The sequence below is a fragment of the Aegilops tauschii genome, chromosome 2 (assembly GCF_002575655.3).
Source record: "Aegilops tauschii subsp. strangulata cultivar AL8/78 chromosome 2, Aet v6.0, whole genome shotgun sequence".
In the NCBI taxonomy this organism is placed as follows: Eukaryota; Viridiplantae; Streptophyta; class Magnoliopsida; order Poales; family Poaceae; genus Aegilops; species Aegilops tauschii.
The window spans coordinates 472,895,212-472,903,544 of record NC_053036.3 but is presented as its reverse complement, the minus strand read 5'-3'; the positions used below and the strand labels follow the sequence as shown (position 1 = coordinate 472,903,544).

Here is an 8,333-nt window from a genome sequence, read left to right as displayed (position 1 = left end):
TATCTTGATTTTTTTCTCATAGAACAAACCAAGATCTATGGTGCCCAGAAGATATCTAAAAATATTCTTCACACCAACCCAACGCCTTTTAATCAGTGATGCATTGTATCTAGGCAATAAATTTACTGCTAATGAAATACCAGGCGTGATGCAGTTTGCTAGATACACACGTGCTCTCATTGCACCGCGATATGGAAACTCAAGTCCAAATATCTCTTCACCACTGACATTAGGCCTTAATGGGTCCTTATCTCTAGTAATCCAGAGATCTCAAAACCATAGTTCTTTAATGGATATGACTTATCCATGTTGAAGTTTCAACAATCTTTTGGATAAATGTAGACTGATGAATAAGTATTCCTGAAGGAATACACTCAAGTTCCAAACTCAAGCAAAGTTTGGTCTCAACTAAATCTTACATCTTAAACTTCGTCATAAGATGATTTGCTTGTCTCATGTATTTCTTGTGTAGTTCCAATGATATTCAGATCATCAACATACACATAAATTGTACAAATCCTTCTTTGGATTTCTTGATGAGTATACATGAGCAACTACCATTGTTTGAGTAATGCTTCTAACAAAGGAACTCACTCAGTCGGTTATACCACATCCTTGCCGACTTCAAGTCATAAAATGACCTTTCAAGCTTCCACAATACATGTTGCGAATAAATTCAGAATCTTAATTCCATCAAGAATTATCATAGAGATATCTAAATCAAGTGACTCATACAACTATCCAGTCACAACATCCATCAGTTGGATAAACAAATTCATTATTCACTGCCAGTGATATAAAATATTGGAACGTTATTCCACTCACAACAGGAGAATATGTTTCATCTTAAACGATGACGGGTTTCTGCGTGAACCCTTGTGCTACAAGCCTCGCTTCATGTCTCACCACCTCATTGTTTTTGTTCCTCTTTATGAACAAAAACTCATTATGCTCCCCCGGGGAAAACATTCAGAGGAGTGGGTATTACTGATCAGGTCAATACCCCTCTTCTTGAGAGCGAGTGCCTCCTCAATTGCTGCCTTCCTTTGAATCAACTAGAGTGCTTAAGGCACCTAGCCATGCATGGACTTAGGTTCTAGATCCAATACAAGGTCTTTTGCAATTCTCAAGGAGAAATAAATGTCGACATAATGTAGTCTTTATTATACTATTCTCCCGAATCCATATACATAGTGAAGATTTCATCATTACCTTTTGACTCTTCGTGATTTCCCACAACAATTGAGTCAAGGTCTTCCGATGTCCCAGCACCAAATTTGTGTGCGCACTTGTGCTAGGTCCTGGATGTGTCCAACATCCTTCAGGTGTCCTTCAACCCTAGGTTGAATGTCAACATGAAGTTGACCTGCATTTACTGTTTGAGGATTCCTCATTTCCCTTGGGCGCTTCCATGAAGCCTTGTCCTCTTGTGTCCAGATTCCTCCCCCTCTTGGGTGGCCGAGTGGACCTATGGGCCACATCCACTCTCTATGGCACATTCACTATGGGAACATTTTACTTTGTGACACATTTATACTCAGTAAATGCAACTGGCAGATTATTTGCGATACTTTGCAAATTGATAATCTTCTGAACCTCCAGTTCAGACTCATTCGTACGTGGACCTAAGGACTAGATGTCTATTCACATCTCAATCTATTTTCTGGCATTCAATGTGGTCCATATATCCCCCTAATGCGAGTCCATAAACAATCAGCGTACCAGGCCATAAACAAGTCCGCTTCTTAGGACTACAGGTACTTTATGATTGACGAAGAATTATACCTCACATAGATCCCCAATTTCTATGAGGGTCCATATATATACGCTGCGGTGGTGAAATCGGTGTGTATCCAACACAACCGAATTATCGCAGATAGGAAATACTTACTCATTTCCACGTACTAACTGTAACGGGGGGACCATATAATATGCGGTTCGTTGAATTTGTATATGCAGTATGTAAAACTGCAATGTCCCCAACTAGATGTTGGGAGATTACAATTCTGTAGGAGTAATCTTGCTATCAACTTATCCTCTTGACAAGTGATTCCGCAAGACCAATCTGGGTATGTACACAAAGTACCGATATGCTCCACAGTTATGCCTCACTCTAGGCAGTAATCATCAAATGCCCACGAACTAAATTTCGTAGCATTATCCATTCTCATGGATTTTATCCCATGCTAGGATTGATTTGCTCTCAAATTAATGATCTGAGCAATCAACTATGTAAAAGCACGGTCCCTTATAATAAGACACACATTGGACCATCTCACTGATGCATCCAAAAGCACTATAAAATATGTGAATATCCCATATAACGGTTGAATTGGATCACATATATATCTCCTATCCAAGGAAATCTAGTGGCCCATCCTCTTCATGAGATAAGATGGCCTTGTGATCAGTTTCCCGGTTTGCACAAATCGTGCATACACAATTCAGTGAATTTAGAAAATTCACACCATTAGATTTATGTCCAATTGGACCATCAATAATTTTCTCATCATCCAAATACTAGGGAGACCCAGGCAATGTTGCCATATCTTGAACTTATCAAGACTCTAGAAAATTATCTTATACGCCAAATGCATATCTAAATTAATGTATGTATAGTACAATCCAAAAGATACAGAAGACATTTAATCTAGGATTTCATTCAAATCCCTTTTGCTGAGTCATGAGCAGGCTTCCAACCTCACTCGCTTTATGGGTTTCAACATAGAAACCATTGCGGATATCCTTAAAACTCAGCAAGGTACGAGTAGAATCCAGATACATCAATGCACCCATGATTACCATGTAGTACCCATAGGGAGTGTAATTGTGGCTTGACCAGAACCAACAATTACCGTATCACGACCACAATTGTCATGACACTTCCATTACTGTTATCAAGAGTTTGCAATGGAAACACTTAATCTCCTGAAATATCGTGTTAGTAGACCCAGTTTCCACTTAACACATTTCCTTCTCAATTGGATTATTTTGTTAAGTTTCTAAAGAGAAAGAAACCAATTTCAACATATGATTCAACTCATATGGAAATAACACATACATCGGTTATATATGTCAGAGGACATACCACAAGCATCATGTCTGATGACATAGCTATCATATTATGTCGATGGACATAATTCATTTTACAACATGTAATATGTCTATAGACATCATTACAATACATGACAAAAGAGACTGAATCCGGTCTCCATACATATCACTAGAATTGAAGTCCACTAACATGTCATCGACACTCAGTAGTGCACCTTCATTTTGCTGAGCATGCTCCTAGTTACCCATGTTCCGAGGAATGTCTGGGAACTTTCAACCATGGGAAAATCATCGTTATGTCTAGTGAAGATTCACACTTGTTCCCATGGGCCTCTTGCCCTTAGCCAATTGATGGATGTACAAGTCCACCAAATGCATGGAAGTATCACATTTCCTTGCATTGTGAGTCGTATAACCACATGTGTAGCAACCGAGGCTACCGACCTTGTCATTCTCCAAGAAACGACTTTTGCCCTTTTGTGCTCCATTCATATTCCGCTTCTCATCATGTCTCCACTTTCCTTTCACCATTGACAAAACAATTCAGTCAAAATCCTCATAAAAGGATTAAAAGTGGAACACATTTCATTGATGAGATTGGCATCTGAAACCGCACTATTGCAGAATCTCAACTCTCGGTTGATTTGATGCACATTAGAGTTGTATGTTGTCACTGACTCAAATTCATGGAATCGGACGAGCATCCATTTCCTATGCACTTCAAGCATCATCATCACCATATATTGATCACATTGCTCCTCAAAAGAGCTCTAGATCAGATACCCTATTTTTATAGATCATGGTGTAGTGAAGTGCAATGTAACATACTTTGCTATATCAGTTATAGCAGGAGTGCCCTGAGTAGGGGCGGTTATGATGGAACTGAGGTTCAGGCAAACTCAGCAAATTCATTCCAGATATGTCCAGCATATCTTGCATGAAATCTTCATGCCCATTAATTTACTCTCTAGTAAATTAATTTTCAAGCATCATCAACATATAGCAATAATCAAATTGCTTAATCGAATATGTTGATGTATTAATGTGCTTTACAATACAATAATATACCAGAAATCTCTCCCTAGTAGTAATAAAGCACGGATTGACTTTGTCTAATTCACCGTCACAATACACTTTCTTCATGTGAATTTACGTTTTTGTTTTAAATTTAAAACTATAAGCGAGGTGGTACTAATTCGACTCTACCTCATCCACAAAAACGTTTCGTTCTTGCAAAAAGAACCCTGCGGCATCCCTAAAAAAAAAGAGGGCGCGGCGGCTTTCCCTAAAAACAAAAAGAGGGCGCGGCGGCTACAGGCGATGCAAGGACTGGATCCGTGGCCAGAGGCAGCTTCTGGCGGCGGAGGGCTCGCGATGCGCAGCCACCCCCAGGTCTAGGGTTCCCCTTTCTTCTTCTCCACGCGAATCAGGTTGGTGGGGTTCTTGATCCTTCATCCGCCCCCACAATCCCCAGCACGCACGAACTAATCGGGACCTCTCTGCTGACCCTCTTGATCTACTCGACTGCGTCGCAGGTTACTAGCACCAGCATCGATGGCGGCAGCAGCACCGGCGGACGCGAAGGCGGAGGCCGCCAAGATGGACCTCCTCGAGGACGACGACGAGTTCGAGATCGACCAAGGTACGTGCAAGCTCATCCCGCTTCCCCTTCTCGCCGCAGCACTGATGTTGTACTTGGGCGAACACGGTCAATTCAACATGACTTGTTAGCGTCGTGATGTTGATTTGGTCGATTAGGTTTGGGTTGATTCGAAATCTGTGCGATGGATACGTCGGTTATCTCAAGCTTCCTTCAAGATCGGTTTTAGGAGAATATTCGCCTCAAATTAAGGACAAATTAGTAGCACCTGGATTGTTTCCGATGTGGATTTTACCAAGCGTGAGATAGTCATGACCTCAGGTAGTATTATCGTGTGCTCTCAGTGGCCACCTGTTGTCATTTATAATCTTCACTACTGCTTCCTGAATAATTAGCTCAGTGGAATAGGTTCTCTTTGATAATGTTTGTACATGTTTATCAGTGGTTGTTACTACGTTCCTTTTAGTTAAGCATAGAACAGATGGTCTGATCTTGTTGTATTTATCTTCATGATTATTTCTTCTAGATTAAATATCAGGCACACACAACTAGGTGTTGCACATCTTCTCCCTTGGGAGCATTGATATTGAATCCCGGTTTCTTCTTTGTTGACATGACTGCCTAAAACTGCACAATTAGAATGGTCAGTCCATGTAGATTCAAAGGGTATTAGGAAATAAACCCGTTGTTGTTGACTGTTTCATCAATTGGCATATTGATATCGCTGTATTGAGTGTTTGAGTTACCTTGCCATGTCAATGTCCGGAAATAGCATCTGCAGACATGTTGTCCACGTAGATGGACAAAACGAAACTACATGATACCATGAAACGTGTCAACATATATATTTGCCAACTGTATGATCGATCTATCTAAACCAACTTTTGTCCTTTTTCTCCGTTGCTGCCCGTGGGCATGCTTGTGCTGTGAATAGCGGTATGCTGGCCTTGGAGGGTCTAGACGCATGTATAAGGTCAAATAACAGTTCAATGCCTTTTTTCTTTTTTAAATGGGAAGAAGTCATTTGGAGGAGATAATGCTTTAAGGTTTTCTTGGATTCTAACAAGAGGAAGTGTTCTAGCTTGTGATGGGACAGTCCTTTTCTACTTAACATCAATTTTCAGACTTGATTTGAATCCATAGGGTTGGATACAGGGTGACAACTGCTTTGTCATTGTGATGAGATTTAGGTTTGGTTATATACCAAAACGGCAAAACCTATTTTGTAAGTTGCCACTATACTTGATTCTTTGATGAAGTTGGTCTTTTCTTATGGGATATTGACCGTCTAATCCGACAACGTCGTATTGAAGTCGAGACGAAAAACATCATGTGTGCTCTTACTTCTAAAATTCTTTGAATTATTAACTGGATGAATGTGCTTCAAAGTCGAGAAAAAATGCACTCAGCGGAAGTCCTCCGTGCACCCCTCTCTCTCCAACCATTGCCCCTCCACCCCGTAGCAACGCATGGGCGTGCTCTGCTATCTTCTCGGACTGGAATTCGAGTTTGTGGTAAAAATCCCATGACATTTCTCATGTTAATATTGTTATTAACAGGAGCTCTCCCCTTTCTTGTACTGTCTTTGTTTGTGTAAATGCTCCAAAGAAGCAAGAACCAGCAGGTCGCTTGTTGGTCGGTGCAACCAAGAGCAAGAAGGGTTGTTGGTCGCTGTGGCTGCGGCCGCCGACCAATAGCAGCAGGTCTCCGAGCAGCCAGTCCCAAGCTTTGACGTCTTCCTGGACTAGGAGAAAAGAAACCTAAGATTCAAGGTCTTCCCTGTCCAAGAGCAGCGAGATCCAAGATCTGAGGTCTTCCCGTTCTAGGAATCCTACTGTGATTTTTTGAACTACAAAATTACTACAATGTTGGACATTTTTTGCCTCTTAAGTGATCTCTTTCATTCTATGCTTGATATGTACTGCACTTAAAATGTAGCTTTGTTGCAACAGTCTGAAGTCAAGGTTTATTTTCAGGTGCATTCAAGTGAGAAGTCAGATTTACTTGCTAAATCATGCATGTGAAATATGATGTCTTATCACAAGGCTACAAATATTTTGCAGTTGTACAGACTACCTAAACTTAGCATATATGTGTGTGTTCTTCATACTAATGCACATCCCATGAGAATGAATGTGGATTCCCTGGTAGTTAGAGGCTTAGAGCAGAGGGAATTAAAGTCAAAATAAATCTACAGGATATGGTTTGTGTTCAGTGAAGCGACTGAAACTAACTGCAGCATTGCCAAATCTGCAAATGGGATCTAATCTAACTAGAGAAATGATTTTCTGCTGGACTCTACCTGATGTACATGAATTATCATTTCTTATTTAACATGTAATTCTGTTCAAAATGAGAAAGATGTGGTACTATGTTAAGTTAGGATGCTCAGCTCCAACTTAACCTGTTTTGCAGCTCCATTATGTCTTGCTACACCAATCGCTTGCCTTAGTGGTTCAGGGAACTGATGGTGGATTTACTTTTCTTTCATGTATTAGATATGGAGTCCGTGCTTCTTGGATTTTCAAAATTTTATCTTCATTTATGCTGATTTTCCTGTCAAAACTTTAAATCAATTATTTGCTTGTGTCTTCGACTTCTTGTTTTTGCTATTTCCTAATTGTGCGCCCAGTCTGGATAAAATTCATTAGCACATATTCCTTACACTGATATTTTTATATTTATTTGTTTTTGTGGAATCGAATGTAAACACTGCATAATATGTCCTTTGATCTTTTTCTAGCCGCGAGCCAACAAGTTGTTCCAGTCTAGGGGCAGCCATGGTTTCGCCATGTGGGTTGGTGGCAGAGGCCAGACCAATGCTCCTTGCGGTGACATCTAAGTCGCGGAAGGTGTCGCCAATGACGATGTCCACCAATACAACCAATCATATGGTGTCGAATTCATATTATTTTGTGAAGAATTGGAGTACAGCCAACTGAAGGCCACCACCACCATCTGACCTTAACCTGTGCAGTGTCGAATTCATATTCTTTTGTGAATATTTGGAGTACAGCCGACTGAAGACCACTTATCATGCTTATGATTGTGGCTACTTACAGCCAATCATATGCACCTAGAGTGATATGTTCTTTGTCATATCATGTATGTAGTTCCACGAACCTCATATTGGATATGAGTGATTTGTAGAGAATTCTTGATTTTCTTTTCATTATTCATGCAAGATGATGTTTCCTTATTTTTTCCCTATAGTATATGATAATTTCGTAATTACTTATGGACATCTGGTAACCTACCAATATAAACCACAATTTCTTATTCAACAATTTCTTTAGTATGCGCACATACATGTATTGTCCTCATGATTTTAGGCTCAATAATATTTCAACTGATGAAGGTAATTTAGATATTTAAATTAACCAATTCTTTACTGTGACAATGAATATGTCATTTATAAGCAGTGTGAAGATAAGCCTTTTTTTTCTTTTCCTTCTGCTGGTCCATATCTTAAGGGATGCACATGTCTTTGTGTGGTAAAAAGAGACTGCAATTGACACCAGCACAAATCTACTCCCTCCGTCCCATAATATAAGAACGTTTTTCAAGCTGTTGAAAACATTCTTATATTATGGGGCGAAAGGAGTAATACATTGAGGTTAGTTGTTCCATCTTTTTATGATTGAAGTATAGCAGTTCATACATGCACTTTCTATTTTTC

At 39.9% G+C, this 8,333-nt stretch overlaps 1 long non-coding RNA gene across 1 annotated transcript; it reads left to right on the top strand.

Moving 5' to 3' along the window:
* Positions 1-4,263: 4,263 nt before the first annotated feature.
* LOC120973604 (uncharacterized) lies at positions 4,264-7,853 on the top strand. The gene is made up of 2 exons (XR_005768799.3): positions 4,264-4,484; positions 4,590-7,853. It is a non-coding gene; the product is annotated as an uncharacterized lncRNA (long non-coding RNA).
* Positions 7,854-8,333: the final 480 nt, after the last annotated feature.